Source organism: Nomascus leucogenys, chromosome 23 (genome assembly GCF_006542625.1).
Source record: "Nomascus leucogenys isolate Asia chromosome 23, Asia_NLE_v1, whole genome shotgun sequence".
NCBI classification, from domain to species: Eukaryota; Metazoa; Chordata; class Mammalia; order Primates; family Hylobatidae; genus Nomascus; species Nomascus leucogenys.
Genome location: NC_044403.1, coordinates 30598262 through 30615160, shown reverse-complemented (window position 1 = coordinate 30615160; position 16899 = coordinate 30598262). Strand labels below are relative to the sequence as shown.

At 49.2% G+C, this 16899-nt stretch overlaps 1 protein-coding gene across 3 annotated transcripts in view; it reads left to right on the top strand.

The window, feature by feature from the left end:
* Positions 1-16899, top strand: part of CACNA1C (calcium voltage-gated channel subunit alpha1 C) — a 636647-nt gene that overhangs the window by 42174 nt on the left and 577574 nt on the right. The gene's annotated exons all lie outside the window — the stretch shown is intronic.

Below are 16899 nucleotides of genomic sequence, written 5' to 3'. Positions count from 1 at the left end.
TGGCTTTTTAAAAAACATTAAATTGAGATAACTTTTTGTTATGGTAAAATATATGTAACATAAAAATTATCATTTTAACCATTTTAAGTGTACAATTTAGTGGCATTAAGTACGTTCACCATGTTGTATAACCATTAACCACTATCTGTCTCTAGAACTTTTTGTCGTTCCAAACCGAAACTCTATAACCATTAACTCCCATTTTCTCTTCCTCCCCAGCCCTAGCCAACTCTATTCTACCTTCTATCTTTACAACTATTCTAGGTACCTCTTTAAGTCGAATTATTCAGTACATGTTCTTGTGTGTATGGCTTACCACACTTAGCACCATGTCTTCAAGGCTCATCCATGTTGTAGCCTGTAGCAGAATTTTATTCTTTTTAAGGCTGAATAATACTCCATTGTATGGATAGACCACACTGTGTTTGCCCATCCATTTGTTGACGGACACTTGGTTTGTTTCCATCTTTTGTCTCTTTGGATAATGCTGCTATGGACATGGGTGTACAAGTATCTGTTCAAGTCCTTGCCTTCAATTCTTTTGGGTATATACCCAGAAATGGAATTGCTGGCTCATATGGTAATTTTATGTTTAATTTTTTAATTTTTATTTATTTATTTTTTTGAGATGGAGTCTCACTCTGTCGCGCAGGCTGGAGTGCAGTGGCGCGATCTCGGCTCACTGCAAGCTCTGCCTCCCGGGTTCACGCCATTCTCCTGCCTCAGCCTCCCGAGTAGCTGGGACTACAGGTGCCCGCCACCACGCCTGGCTAATTTTTTGTATTTTTAGTAGAGATGGGGTTTTACCGTGTTAGCCAGGATGGTCTCGATCTCCTGACCTCGTGATCCACCTGCCTCGACCTCCCAAAGTGCTGGGATTACAGGTGTGAGCCACCACACCTGGCTATGTTTAATTTTTTTGAGGAAATTTCATCCTGTTTTCCATAGCGGTTGCACCATTTTACATTCCCAACCAGCAACACATGAAGTTTCCAATTTCTCCACATGATTGCCAATACTTGTTATTTTCTGATTTTTTTGTTAATAGCCATCCTAAGGGGTTTGAAGAGCCATCTCTGGCTTTGAGGATTTCCATGTAAATTATGGTGAGCCGCCAGGGCTGTCTGTGTGGCTGTTCCTAGCCAGGGGCCCCTTGGGTTGAACTTGCCCCGTAAGCACAGGCAGATAGGAGGCAGCTGCTCAGGATAGCTGAGCATGCTCTTAGGCCACCTCTGCAGCCGGGAGAGCCCAGCCAGTGGGCAGAGCGGGGTGGCTGCTGGGCTGCACCTGGTCCAGCCCCTGCTTTGAGATCAGTAGGGGGGAGATCCAGGCACCAAACAACTGGGGGTGGGGGATGAGGCCGGCTGGAGAGGCTGAGGGGAGCAGTGAGATGTCTGGACCAATGAGTTCTGGAAGCTGAGCTGTCTGAACTAGAAGGACCTCGTTCGGTATCTGGTGGAGCCTCCTCATTCTATGGAAGAGATTGAGAGCTGGAGAAGGAGCGTGATTTGCCTGAGTGCGCAGAGCAAATGAGTGATGGGCCTGGGGCTGGAATTCAGATTTACTGACTTCTGGCTTAGTTCTTTTCCCACCGAACTTGGGGAGGAGTCAAGATAACTTCATATCTATATGAAGTTTGATATTTACCAAGGAATGACAGCCTCAGGGGAGACTTGCATATTTTTTCGTTGCCTTCTACCTTCTTGTCTGCCTGCTGTCTGGTGGGGTTTTGTAGGGATTAATCAGATAAATGGCTTTGACTTTTCTAAATGAAAGAAGCATTGTATTTTATACGAAGCATTGTTATTAAACGGCCTGTGAGTGTGTAGAAATAAGCTGATGCTGTTTCTTTTGTTGTGCCTTAGTGAGAATTAGAGACTTCCAGGAGTGGCACAAATAGGCTGTGTGTGGGTACATTTGTGTGTGTAATGTTTTTAGTGTGTACATATGCAGGGTGACCCACCTTCCCCATACAGTGCGATCCCCTGACAATGGAAGAATTTCAGAGCCTTTTACTATAGAGGATCCTTGGGAAATACAGCACCATTTTCAAGGATCTCTGGAATTCTGTGTTCTGAATTATCTGGAGAGATCCAGTAATATCTGTGTATGGGATATAGCAATTATTTTGAAGAGTTGGTTGCTTAACATGGAAAATGTGTTTCTGGGAAAAAGAGTTTTAAGAACCCAGCTTTCATGTTTTATTTTACTTCATTGAAATGAGGTTCTTCTTGGGTGCCCCGAGGCTGTATCTGTGGAATGATTTTTACTAAATAATTTTTCATATTCACGTAGTACTTTCATGACATAATCCCTTGTAGTCTTCACCATTGTTCTGTGAGGGATGTGGTATCATCTCAGTTTTACAGATGGGGAAATTGAGGCGTGGAGAGCATGTGTCACTTGGCACTGGTAGCACTGCTCACGGTGTGAGGGGCGGCGGCAGAGCTAGGGCCCGTGTGCTGAAGCCGCGCGGCTGTGTGGCTGGGGAAGCCCTCCCTCCCTGGCACCTGGTTCTGAGGTTATGTGCATGGTGCCCTCTGGACCGGGGCTTAGTCTCGCTGCCGCTCACTCCAGGCACATAGCCTTGCTCATGCTTCATGGAGGCGAGCAGATGGGAAACGGAATGGATTTTAAACAAGATGAAAAGAAAAAGGAAAAGATGAAGAGAAAAAGGAAAGGATCTTGCCCATGTTTCTCAGCTAATTTTCAAACCAACCGTCTTACTCTATCCTGAACCTAGGTCCTTCTGCGGAGAGCCACAGCTGGAAACCCAGGAGTGCAAGTGGCCCTCTGTCCAGAGCTTAGGCTGGAGTTGAGAGGGCTGCTGAGAGGTGTGCTGAGTTCTTATGGGACTTCTTGCTTCTTTCTCTGTGGTTGCAGGGAGCTGCCTCTGTTTCCCTGCAGTGCTGGGGATGAGGAGGAAGTGGCCTTAGGCAGGTTGGGAGGCGGGCGGCCTGTCTGCCCCCTTCCAGAGGCAGGAGTCTGGCACTGGGGTGGCCACAGTCATATTGGAAGTATACTTAAGCCACAAAACCAAACTGTAACTTGGTTTGCTTTCTGATTACCAAATAATTACTTATTGCACAGAATTTTGGAAAATTAATCACAAAAATACCTAGTACTATTTATTATGTATTATATTTTCTCTTCCTGTGGCCACGCCAGTGCCAGATTCTTGCCCGGCCACTGACAGTCCCACTCTGGAAGGGGGCAGACAGGCTGCCTGCCTCCCAACCTGCCTGAGGCCGCTTCCCTGTCACCCCCAGCACCACAGGGAAACACAAGCAGCTGCCTGCAGTTCTGTCCTGAGAGTTTTATGTTCATTAACTCACTTGATTGTCACACAGTGCTATGGAATTAGCCGGGCGTGGTGGCGGGCGCCTGTAGTCCCAGCTACTCGGAGAGGCTGAGGCAGGAGAATGGCGTGAACCTGGGAGGCGGAGCTTGCAGTGAGCCGAGATTGCGCCACTGCACTCCAGCCTGGGCGACAGAGCAAGACTCCGTCTCAAAAAAAAAAAAAAAAAAAAAAAAAGAGATAGGCAGTGTTATTATCTGCTTTTTACAAGTGAGGAAGCTGAGGCACAGAGAGGCTAGATACCTTTTCAAGTCTCACAGCTAGCAACTGACAGAGCTCGAATTTGGATCCATTCTACCTGGTTTCCAGGTCCATGCCCCTGAGTGCTAGGCTGTACTGCCTCTCAGCACGTGTATATTACCTGACACTTAAAAATAACACTAGCGTTTCCTTCTAGTCTTTCTTCTATGAAAACAAACATAAAATTGGTTGGGGGCCAGGTGCAGTGGCTCACACCTGTAATCCCAGCACTTTTGGAGGCTGAGGTGGGTGGATCACGTGAGGTCAGGACTTCGAGACCAGCCTGGCCAACATGGCAAAATCCCATCTCTAGTAAAAATACAAAAATTAGCTGGGTGTGGTGGCACGTGCCTGTAATCCCAGCTACTTGGGAGGCTGAGGAAGGAGAATTGCTTGAACCCGGGAGGCAGAAGATGCAGTGAGCCAAGATTGTGCCACTGCACTCCAGCCTGGGAGACAGAGTGAGACTCCATCTCAAAAAAAAAAAAAAAATATTGGATGGGAGGCTAAGGCAGGAGGATCACTTGAGCCTAGGAGTTCAAGACTGGCCTGGGCAATGTAGCCCTGTTTCTACAAAAAAATAAAATAAATAAATAAATAAAAAATAAAAAATTAGCTGGGCATGGTGGCTCATGCCTATAGTCCCAGCTACTTGGGAGGCTAAGGTGGGAGGATCGCTTGAGCCCAGGGAGGTTGAGGCTGCAGTGAGCCGTGATCACGGCACTGCATTCCAGCCTGAGTGACAGAATGAGATCATCTCGAAAAAAGAAAAAAAAAGGCCAGGTGCAGTGGCTCATTCCTGTAATCCTGGCACTTTGGGAGGCCAAGGTGGATGGATTGCTTGAGCCTAGGAGTTGGAGATCAGCCTGGGCAACGGGGCGTCTCTACTAAAAACGAAAATCTGGGGTGGGAGGATCACCTGAGTCTGGGGGAGTCATGGCTGCAGTGAGCCGTGATTGTGCCACTGCAGTCTAGCCTGGGCGACAAGAGTGAGACCCATCTCAAAAAAAGAAAAAAAATTGTGGTCCCATTGTATATACTTTTGTGGACCCTGTTTTTGCTTACTATTAGACTGTGGAAACAATTTCTATATTATTTCATATTTTTCAAAATGTAATTTTCATGGCTTCCTAAAATGCTGTCAGTGGATGTGCATTGATTTCTCTGACCAGTCTCTAGTGACCGGCTTTTAGGTTATCTCTAACTTGGTACTGGCATCATTCACACCGTGACGAGCACCCAGGCGCAGAGCTTTGCCAGTCTTGGATTCGTTCTCTCAGGGTAGCTCCTGAGAAGGGTGGTGAATGTTGGAATTTCTTAACAACTCCCACCGGAGTGCTGAACTGCTGTCCTGACAGGGTGGAGCAGACCATGCTTCCCCCCGGGGCAAAGTGCAGGAGGCTCTAGGAGGGGTCAGGGGCTCAACCTCCCGCCCCAGGCGGGGCTGTGGGGAGCTACAGTTCCATCGTCCTCACAGTGCAGAACAGAAATGCACGCTCTGCCTCCCTGAGTGTCAGGCCTGTGGGTCCGTGAGCTCCGAGCCTCGGGAGCAGGGGCAGCCTCTGCTGCAGGGACCACTGTGCCATCCCACTGAGTCCCGTGACCCACCAGGCTGGGTGTTCAGAGGCACGAGGTGTAGTGCAAGCAGGTCCTGCCGGTTCCCAAGGGTGCCTGCCCAGTTCACTGGGTGACAGTGAATGCGCAGGGTGAGTGAGGATTAGCTGAGGGAGCCATTCTCTCGGATGGTGGCAGAAGGAGACTGGGGCTACCAAGAATACTAAAAACTGCCCTCACAAGGTGGCTGCCTCCTGTGTTCTAGTTCTGGTACCTGGGAAAGCTGTACTCACCCTCTGCCTCTGCCCTCCTACCAATAAACTGGGCCAGAGCAACAGAACTCCTGCATCATGGGACCGAAGTCCAAGTAATTACTCTTATGGGGAAAAAAGCCTTGAGACAGTTACATTTTGAGTCATCCTTTCATTCAACACATTGGTATTGTGCACATACCACGCTCCAGGCTGCCCTGGGCTCTGAGAATACAGTGGTGCAAAACAAAGGCTCATGCTTCCTGGGACTTCCCTCCTGTTGGGAGCAAGAAATACATGTTCATTTAACCAGTGATAATAGATGCATTGAACATATGGCAAACATACTAATTTAAAATAACGGAAGAGCATCTTCCCCGTATACTTCTGCACAGAAACCTTTGAAGGCCGAATTAAAGTTCTGTAAAAGAACTTCCATGCGGCCGGTGTGTTTTGAGTGCCTCCTGGCAACACTGTACTAGGACTTGAGGCCACAGTGCTGTTTTCTGCTCTCAAGGAGCTTATGAGTTGCTGGGAAAATAAGAGAAGGACCCAAGTATTAGAATTTAACTCATCTCAGGCGTTCAGCAGCTGAAGGAAAGGAGAGGCTGAGCCAGTGTCTGGGTCCCCTCAGTGTGGTGCCTGGCTCTGGGGCATTCTTCCCCACTGTCTGCAGCCCCTCCCTGCGCCCCAGACATCAGCAACCGGAAGGATTTCTCCTTTTTGTAGATGGCTCTCTGTCCTCAGGGAGGCAGATTATTTTTATTTTTTTAAATTACACTTAAATTCTGGGGTACATGTGCAGAATGTGTTTGTTACATAGGTGTAGACATGCCATGGAGGTTTGCTGCACCCATCAACCCGTCATCTACATTTGTATTTCTCCTAATGCTATCCCTCCCCTATCCCCTTACTCCCCGAAAGGCCCTGGTGTATGGTGTCCCTCACCCTGTGTCCATGTGTTCTCATTGTTCAACTGCCACCTATGAGTGAGAACACGCAGTGTTTGGTTTTCTGTTCTCGCATTAGTTTGCTGAGAATGATATTTTCCAGCATCATCCATGTCCCTGCAAAGGACATGAACTCATCCTTTTTTATGGCCGCATAGTATTCCATGGTGTGTATGTGCCACATTTTCTTTATCCAGTCTATCATTGATGGGCATTTGGGTTGGTTCCAAGTCTTTGCTATTGTGAACGGTGCCACAGCAAACATACGTGTGCATGTGTGTTTATAGTAGAATGATTTATAATCCTTTGGCTATATACCCAGTAATGGGATGGCTGGGTCAAATGGTATTTCTAGTTCTAGTTCCTTGAGGAATCGCCACACTGCCTTCCACAATGGTTGAACTAATTTACACTCTCACCAACGGTGTAAAAGCGTTCCTATTTCTCCACATCCTCTCCAGCATCTGTTGTTTCCTGAGTTTTTAATGATCACCATTCTAACTGGCATGAGATGGTATCTCATTGTGGTTTTGATTTGCATTTCTCTAATGACCAGTGATGATGAGCTTTTTTTTTTTTTATTATACTTTAGGTTTTAGGGTACATGTGCACAATGTGCAGGTTTGTTACATATGTATCCATGTGCCATGTTGATTTCCTGCACCCATTAACTCGTCATTTAGCATTAGGTATATCTCCTAATGCTGTCCCTCCCCCCTCCCCCAACCCCACAACAGTCCCCAGAGTGTGATGTTCCCCTTCCTGTGTCCATGAGTTCTCATTGTTCAATTCCCACCTATGAGTGAGAACATGCGGTGTTTGGTTTTTTGTCCTTGCGATAGTTTACTGAGAATGATGTTTTCCAGTTTCATCCATGTCCCTACAAAGAACATGAACTCGATGATGAGCTTTTTTTTAATAGTTGGCTGCATAAATGTCTTCTTTTGAGAAGTGTCTGTTCATATGCTTTGCCCACTTTTTGATGGGATTTTTTTTTTATTGTAAATCTGTTTAAGTTCTTTGTAGATTCTGGATATTAGCCCTTTGTCAGATGGATAGATTGCAAAAATTTTCTTCCATTCTGTAGGTTGCCTGTTCACTCAGATGATAATTTCTTTTGCTGTGCAGAGGCTCTTTAGTTTAATCAGATCCCATTTGTCTATTTTGGCTTTCGTTGACATTGCTTTTGGTGTTTTAGTCATGAAGTCTTTGCCCATGCCAATGTCCTGAATGGTATTGCCTAGGTTTTCTTCTAGGGTTTTTATGGTTTTAGGTCTTAAGTTTAAGTCTCTAATCCGTCTTGAATTAATTTTTGTATAAGGTGTAAAGAAGGGATCCAGTTTCAGCTTTCTGCATTATGACTAGCCAGTATTCCCAACACCATTTATTAAATAGGGAATCCTTTCCCCATTGCTTGTTTTTGTCAGATTTGTCAAAGATCAGATGGTTGTAGATGTGTGGCCTTATTTCTGAGGCCTCTGTACATCTATGTATGGTCTATACATCTGTTTTGGTACCAGAACCATGCTGTTTTGGTTACTGTAGCCTTGTAGTATAGTTTGAAGTCAGGTAGCGTGATGCCTCCAGCTTTGTTCTTTCTGCTTAGGATTGTCTTGGCTATGCGTGCTCTTTTTTGGTTCCATATGAACTTTAAAGTAGTTTTTTCCAATTCTGTGAGGAAAGTCAATGGTAGCTTGATAAGGATAACATTATATCTATAAATTACTTTGGGCAGTATGGCCATTTTGATATTGATTCTTCCTATGCATGAGCATGGAATGTTTTCCCATTTGTTTGTGTCCTCTCTTATTTCCTTGAGCAGTGGTTTGTAGTTCTCCTTGAAGAGGTCCTTCACATCCCTTGTAAGTTGTATTCCAAGGTATTTTATTCTCTTTGTTGAAATTGTGGATGGGAGTTCACTCATGATTTGGCTCTCTGTCTGTCTGTTATTGGTGTATAGGAATGCTTGTGATTTTTGCACATTGATTTTGTATCCTGAGACTTTGCTGTAGTTGCTTATCAGCTTAAGGAGATTTTGGGCTGAGACAATGGGGTTTTCTAAATATATAATCATGTCATCTGCAAACAGAGACAATTTGACTTCCTCTGTTTGTATTTGAATACCCTTTATTTCTTTCTCTTGCCTGATTGCCCTGGCCAGAACTTCCAATACTATACTGAATAGGAGCGGTGGGCATCCTTGTCTTCTGCCAGTTTTCAAAGGGAATGCTTCCAGTTTTTGCCCATTCAGTAATCTCTGCTGCCACACTAAAAAAGTTGAAATGCTGATTTTCAATAAATGTGAATTAATCCTTAACTAGGGCCTGTAATTTAGATTTGCTATCACCAGGTGGTGATAGGTGCCTTAGTTCAAGTAGCAAGAGGTCGTGACTTTCTTCCTCTCCGTGCTTGGAGATAAGTGGAGGAAGCATTTGGTTATTATGGGAAAAATTACGGCAATTTGTCATCTTTAGTTGAAGGCCATGGCCTAGCTCTGTGTCTGTCAGTTTGTTTTCTTCCCTAGGGTCACTGATGTCAATATGAGAGCCCTCAAGTGCCAAGGGTGTTATATCAGGGTCCTCTCACCAAAGCAGTGTTGGCCTTGTGGTCATCGTAGGTGGTTTGCTTCCAGGTGTACCTTATGAGGCTTCCTTTTCCTTTCTTTACCTTCTTTCAGCTGCCCCATAAAGAATAGAGAGCAGGTGTGGTTTGCTGGATCACTAGCAGGTGTGAATGCTGTAGCTTTTCCGCTTTTCCCATTGGCTTGGGCCTCTGAAGTGCTCCAGGCTCTTTGCCTTCGCGTGCCTTCATGCAGTCATCAGAGGCAGGTGGGTTGTAGGACAGAAAAGATACAGCTGTATTTGAGGGAGTACTGGTCAGGGGTTGGGGAGAGAGCCGCAGACATCCCGGCGCCCTCACAGTCTCCTTGTTTTGGAGCACGTTTGAGTGCTGTGGTCATGGGGCCTGTTCTAGGCACCCCACCTCTCATGAACTGTGTCTGTAGCAGGGTGGGCGAAAGGAGGACCAGCAGAGTGACAGAATGCTGCTGGAGATGGTGTGAAAATAGCTCAGGTAGGAGGAAGCACAGTCAGATGGCAGCATGGCGGCGGGCGCATCGGGAAACCACTGGGCACTCACCCTGGAGAGGGTTTCCACCTCAGCTGGGCGTCCTGAAGCCACTGGGCACCCACCCTGGGGAGGGTTTCCACCTCAGCTGGGCATCCTGAAGCCACTGGGCACCCACCCTGGGGAGGGTTTCCACCTCAGCTGGGCGTCCTGAAGCCACTGGGCACCCACCCTGGGGAGGGTTTCCACCTCAGCTGGGCGTCCTGAAGCCACTGGGCACCCACCCTGGGGAGGGTTTCCACCTCAGCTGGGCGTCCTGAAGCCACTGGGCACCCACCGTGGGGAGGGTTTCCACCTCAGCTGGGCGTCCTGAAGCCACTGGGCACCCACCCTGGGGAGGGTTTCCACCTCAGCTGGGCGTCCTGAAGCCACTGGGCACCCACCCTGGGGAGGGTTTCCACCTCAGCTGGGCGTCCTGAAGCCACTGGGCACCGACCCTGGGGAGGGTTTCCACCTCAGCTGGGCGTCCTGAGGATTTCTCTTGCTTAGGCTGGAGGGGAATGTCAGCTTCCCCATTTGGCCATTGAGAAGAAAGTCATCTCTCATTTATGTGATGAGAGTATTAGACACTGAAAAAGGACTTTTGGTTTCTACATTGTTTGTTGGGTCTTAGAATCTCTTATGCTTTGAAAATATGTCTTTTTGCATAGGGTGGTTAATTCCTGATCAGAAAATCCACCCACCCATCAACATCTGAATTCATTCTCAATTGCCTTTTTAAAAAGTTTTCCCACAATTTTGAATTCAGTGTTCTGCTCGTCATCTTCCCCACTTCTCACACTTCTTCGTCACCGTGCTCTTCCCACAAGGACTTCCTCTTAATGCAGCACAACCTGTGTTGCCCAGTGTGGGAGCCTCTAGCCACAGGTGACTATCTAAATGTACCATAATTGAAAATTAAGTAAAATGCAAATTGCATTTGGTCAGATGTGCCAGCTGCGTTTCAAGTGCTCAGGAGCTGCATGTGCCTGGTCGCTGGGGCTCTGTAATCCAGCCTGGGGTTATAGAGCATTTCTGTTACTGTAAATGTTGTATTGGACAGTATTGCTATGGACTGGTCTATATATCTCAGTCAGGGTTCGGGCCTATAACGGAAACTTCTGTAGCCGTTTTTAGAGGAAAGATACTCAGTATAGGAATTGAGGGGCTTGTACGATAATTGGAGGTGCTGCAAGAGCAGGCTTTAGGCTGGGTCTGTGGGAGTGATTCCCAAACAACGCTGCAGAACAGGCGCCCCGAGGGAACTGCGGTTCGGGTACAATTATGAGGCTGGGGGACCTGGAAGCCACTGTGCCAAGGGCTGGCTCTGGGATCACACCACCTTATGCATGATCCAGGAATCAGGAAGCCACTGGCCTGGCCCTGCCAGCCAGATACCTGCAAAATAGACGCCTCCCCACCTGACGTAGTTTTGATTCAGTTCTTGATTGGCGAAAGTTGTGTCAGGAATTCTCGCTCCAGGGGAGGTTGGGAGCCGTTGTGTTTAGCCCTCTGGCCCCTGCAGTCCAGCGCGGCACAGTAGGAGGAGGGTGGGAGAGCTGCTGAGACTGCAAGTTTACCAGCCTCCCACCCACCACATGGTGCCCAGCACACGCCATCCTTCCAGAGAGGAGTGCCATTGGGGTTGAGATGACAGGGCCTCGGGTTATCGTCTGAGGCCAAGAGACGGTGTCCTCTCTGTTCACGTCCTCCAGCTTTCTCTGTACTGCAATAGATAGGGAAGATTAATGGCCCAGCTTTCTAGTCATTGGGTCTTTAGTGGGCAGAGAAAGTCCAGTTTCTGTTCCTGGCTGTCTGCTATGCTCTTAAATGCAGGCCCCTTGTCACTACAGCAAGATGACAGACAGCAAGAGCCTGGTGGGCTTCTGGGTGACATGTTGGCCTGAGAGAAGGCATTTCCTTTGTCCTGCAGAGATCGCTCAGTGGTCAGGACTTTAGGGAGAAATTCATTGCAGTTCCTCCCTTTCTAGGTGTGAGCTGCAGCTGCTCGCCCTCTCTAAATCAGTGTGGGTGTCTGTGTCTACAAAGGTGGAGGAGTGACCTGCCTTTGTGCTCACAGAGGGCACTAAGGCCAAGCAGGGTGACTGCTGCTGAAGCAGGCTGGTAGCCCCAGACCTTTTCCTACACATGGCTGATTGCGGGGTCCCTTTCCAATGCCAGGGGTGTTGGGCATGTTTATTCAAGGGTGGCTTGGAGGCAGGGAAGTGGGGAGAACACTGGCAGCTAGTGTTTGAGTTCTGCTTATTTGGAGTGGGGCCTTGAAGAAGGGATCACCTGAGCCCAAACCTGAAACGTGAGAAGGGATTGCCTAGCAAAGGGCAGAGGGAAGAACATGAAGGACATTCTAAGTGCATGCAGAGGCGCGGCGGCAGGCAAGAGCTGAGTGTGTCTGAGGCATGAAATGGGCCACTGCGTCAGGAGTGCATCGGACCGGGCCCGGAGGGGAGTGACGTGAACTCAGAGAAGTGGGCCAGGGCCAGTCTGTGCAGGTGTTGTAAGCTGTGACAAGGAGTTTGGATTCTGAAGGGATCTAACTAGGGGAATGACAGGGTCCAATTTACGAGTTCTGTTTCTAAAAGGTGACTTTGGCTGCTGCATGGAGATTGGCTTGGCGACGGCCAAGAGTGGACTGGGGGAAATGGCAGGGGGGCTACTGCAGCACTTGTGGGCAAGAAATAGGTAGTGGCCTGGACTAGGATGGAGATCTTCCTCACAGCCCCTTTCCTCAGAACTTCTCCCCCATGGTTACATCCAGGAAATCAGTAGCAGAGCATGTGGCTTGAGAACAAGCCCCTTCTTTAGAGCTGGGTGGACTGACGCCAGCAGTGTTCTTCCTGCAGCGTTACCGTAGTCCACCTTCATCTGTGTCATGGCAACATTGCGGTTACAGTCCTTAGCAAACAGTGTTGAGCATTTTCTGGGATACGGCCCTGAATCAGGTGCAGAAATAGAGATGGATTACAGGAAAAAAACTCAATTGTTTCATCACTGAACACCTTCCAAGTCCCCAGCACCAAGCCCCTCGCTCACAGGGGACACCCAGGAAGCACATGCCACTGGCTCCTAACTTGGACTCCTCACTTGGACCCTTGCAGAGCTTCTAGAATGACACGAGGCTGGCCAGACTGTGCTGGGGTCCTGCCCTCATCCTGGTCCCCAGCAGCAGCACCTGGGTGCAGGAGGAGGACGCAGATGCTGTCTTCAGGGGAGTTGGGCCATTCGACAGGTGGGAGGCATTTTCTTACGTCTGTGGATGAGGTCACTGCTGGGGGGCACCTACCTGTTGGCGTGTGGCCTGATCTGCCAGGCAGCTGCTCAGGGCCTTGTTCAGGGGTGGGAGCATCCGTGGAAACGGCCCAGTCAGACAGAGCCAGAGCAGACTTAAATGGTGGCATCCTTTCAGCTGGCAGCCAGGAGCCTGAGCCTTGAATCAGCTTTATAATTTGAAAATTGATCTCTGCATTGGGTGGTGATTTCGCGCTAACAAAAGCCATCAGGGACACAATGCTGCCTGCCCCACCTTCATGGCAGCACTCTGGATTCAAAACACCGAGCCAGAGGTGGGGATTTTCCACTCCTGGGAGTCTTGGGCAGTTGTGCCACTCCGTTGTGGGTGACCCAGAGATACTCATAGAACATCTCAAGTGTTCAGGAGCCACATATGACTGGTAGCTAGAGTACTGGACAGCCTAGGACTAGAGAACGCTTCCATTATGTAAACATTGTATTAGGCACTGTTGCTATAGACTGGTCTATATGTCTCAGGTCAGGGTGGGGATCTACCACAGTGGGTGGGGAAAATTACTTGGAGAAGGGGAGGCCCAGGCCCAGAGGTGGCCAGTCCCGAGGGGCCATACCTGTCTCACCTGTGTGCGGCTCCACGTTCCGGTGCAGGGCCCTAGTCCTGTCATGGGACCACAGCAATGCTCAGAGTTGCCAGGACCAAAATAGTGTAGGTTGTTTTCTTGGCCTCTGGCTGGGGAGAGGTTGACATTCCATTTTTCCCCACGGGCTGGTTTGTATGTGCTTTCTCCAGATGGTGTGCTCCAGAGAGGTCCTTGCGCTCTGGGAACGGTTTACAATATAAATAAGGTCCCCCCATGGAGTTTTGGGAGGGCTCAGAAGGCAGCCCACCAGGATGTGGTTTTCAGAGCTGCCCCAGGGCTCTGCACAGCCAGCTGCCATCTTGGAAGCTTCTACCTCGTGCTCCGGGTGCAGGGACGCGCCCCTCACGCAGCTTTTCTGGGTGGTGGATGTGTTCTCAGGCTGGGGCTTCCTGCGCTCTTTGCAAGTGTTGTCCCCAAACTCCTGGGACTCTTGGTTTTTGGAACTGGCAGCCCGTATGAGATGGGGGGATTAAGGGCAATGCATGGGGGTGAGTACAAAGATTAAGGTCTGGGAACAGCCATCTCAGGGGGAGGCGTGAGCTGTGGAGGGCTTACCGTGAGTGAATTGGGGGCTGGGAATGCCAACAGTTGGGGACAGGGCAGCTTTTATGTATCTGAGGGAAAAGGAGAAGTTAGTCTAGGAACTAAAATAGTCTATTAAATTTTGTCAGTGCCAAACAGAGAGTCTAGGAAGAAAAAATTATATACCACAGATTGAATGGAGCAAAATTAGAGTTCCAGCCTTCCCTGGCAAGCCAGAGAGGCAGGAGGAGCTCAGTGGCTCCAGTGCAGCAGATGGAAAAAGGGCGCTTTCCACTTTTGCCTAAGAGGCGCCCCGAGGTTACTGCGGGGGCAGGTGGTGTAGTGGATGCTGTCACGTGGAGATCATAGTAAACAGAAAGAATGTTCTTGGGGTCAGAAATCCAGCCCCTTGTATCTCGAGGCCTGGAGAAGCCCAGGAGGAGGTGTGCATCTTGTTTGTCACCATGTACACGAGCACATGTGTGTGTGCATGTGGAGTGTGTGACAGAGGGCTGAGGAGGCAGGAGGAGAGTCTGGCAGCTTGCCGTGAGCCCTGTGCCTGCTGCAGCAACCCTCCGTCGCCCCATTCTGTGACCTTTAGTGAGTCAGACACTCCTTTGTCTTCTTATATGTTAAATGGAGACACTCATGCTTGCTGGATGTTCAAGCAATTCTCATGCTTTGGGTGCCTTTAAGAATTCAAATGCACTCTTTACATCTTCTCCTGCTGGATCTTGTGAGAAAGGTTAAGGTCCCGGCCTTATTGGGGTCTTCCTCACTTTAGGCTTGGGATCTTCATGGCGAGTGCAGGGAGGATGGGGACGAATTACGGGAGAGACAAGACGTCTCATTATAGGGAGTGTCACGTCCTCCGTGAGCCTGATGTTCTGGTTAATGCAGTTTATCCCTGGGGCAGAGAACAGGAGGAAGGTGAAGGGAATATATGGTGAGGTGAGAGTCGGTGTCACATTGAGAATGTGGCTATGAATTGGGTATGGCAGACAGGCAATTTTCCAGGCCTCGAGGAGTGAAGGCGGGGCTGTAATGCTACAGGGGCCAGATGGTGGCAGAGCAGGTGGCAACTGTTGCGGGACAGGAGGCAGCTGACCAGCTGGTCTCCAAGAGGACCTGAGGGGTCTTGGGATCATGCAGGGGTGGTAGCTGTGTGGCATGAGTGATGCCATTCCCTGCCCTTTGTGCCCATGGTGGGCAACGCTAATCCATCATCCTCAGATTCCTTTAAGTATATAGCATTGTGGACGCTGATGTCAATCAATTGGCATAAAAGTTGAAACTTATTGTCTGTCACTGGTGTGATGGAAAGGATATAGACTGGAGTCCAGCAGAAATGACAGCCCCACCAGGTCCAAGCTTTGGGCACTGACCAAGCATATTAGGTCGTTTTTTGGTTGCAAGGGACAGAGACCCAATTCACAGTAGCTTCGGCTAAGTTACTTAAGTCACTTAAACATCACAGTGTGTGGGGGAAAATTACTTGGAGAAGGGGAGGCTCAGCCAGCCTTGCAGTACAGCCCTAATGGAGGTCAGCCCCAAGAGGCCATACCTGTCTCACCTGCGTGTGGCTCAGGTAAGGGCTAACTTCAGGTGTTGGCTGGATGAGGAATCTGGTGAGGTTGCTCTGGCTCTGCCTCTGGGGCAGACTCTCTAGGTGAAAATGTTCACATGGCTAAGCCAGGTTATGTGCTCTTCACAGGTTCCTGTGGGGACAGGGGTGGAGGTGGGGGTGATAGGTTCTAGAAATCAGGTCACATGGGGAGCAAAGTTACCTTGGAGGTCAAACATAGAAGGATTAGCCCAAGATAAGAGTTGGGGAGGCGGCTGGGAGAGGCGCCAAGTGTTCATCTGTGTCTTAGTCACAGGTGAGGAGAGGGAGGGGGTCGATAAGGTCGAGCCAGCAACCTTGGGACCCAGCAGCTTCCCCAGAAGACCGTGTGCACATGGACCAGAAAAGGTCACTGTGGGCGGCCTTGGAGGTCATGTATGTGCAACTGGTCTGGCTGCTCTGGCCACAGTCTCCCAGGCAGCTGAAGTGTCCTCAGATGCCAACCTCACCGCCCACAGTAGCACCCTCTTCTCTGTGGCTTTTCTTGATCCTGCGGCACCTGGCCAATTGACCAGTGGTACCACATCTCAAGGTCATGCATGTGTTCTGGGAGATTCAGGTTTGGGCCAGGCTGAGCTGATTGCTTGGCAAACCTTACAGACTCTAGAGCGAGGCATCCAGCCTAACAGGCCAAAGAGTGTTTGCCAAGCATATGTGCTGTCTTAGGGACAGTCTCAGAGGCTTCGTTGCCTAGACACCAGAGCAGGGCAGCTGTCCCTGTGCAGGTTGGAGCCCTGGGTTGCACTGGTTCCAATCAGGTTTCCTTCCTGACATTGTCCCTCTCCCCTACCCCATCAACCCCTGCCACTCACAGCTCCTTTTCGCAGATAGCAAATGCTGTCCAATGAATCACCCCAAAACAAAGTGGCTCACAACAGCAGACACCCTGTTATTGCTCAGTCTCTGTGGGTCAGGAATTCAGGAAGTTCTTGTGTGGGTCAGTAATTCAAAAAGTTACTGATTTGGGGCAGTCCTGACTTGGGGTCTCTCCTGGGGTGGCAGTCAGATGGTGACTGGAGCAGCTGGGGGCTGGCCAGGACTCTTTCTTGCCACATGGCCTCTCTGTTGAGGCTAGCCTGGGCTTCCTCACAGCATGGCAGCTCAGGGCTGAATGGCTGCCTTGTGTGGGGTCCTGGCTTCCTCCAGGATGACCATCCGGAGACAGTCAGGGGGATGCAATGTGGCCTTTTTTTTTTAACCTATCCTTGGAAGTCACACAGTGTCACTTTTGCTGTACCTTATTGGTAAAACAGTCACCAAAGGCTGACCTCATTTCAAGAGGAGGGCCTAGATCTTTCTCAATGAAAGGGATGTCAGATATAAACGGATTTGTTGACATGATTTAAAACCATCACAGCTCCCCTAGCCCCTCCTGGTCAACCAACAC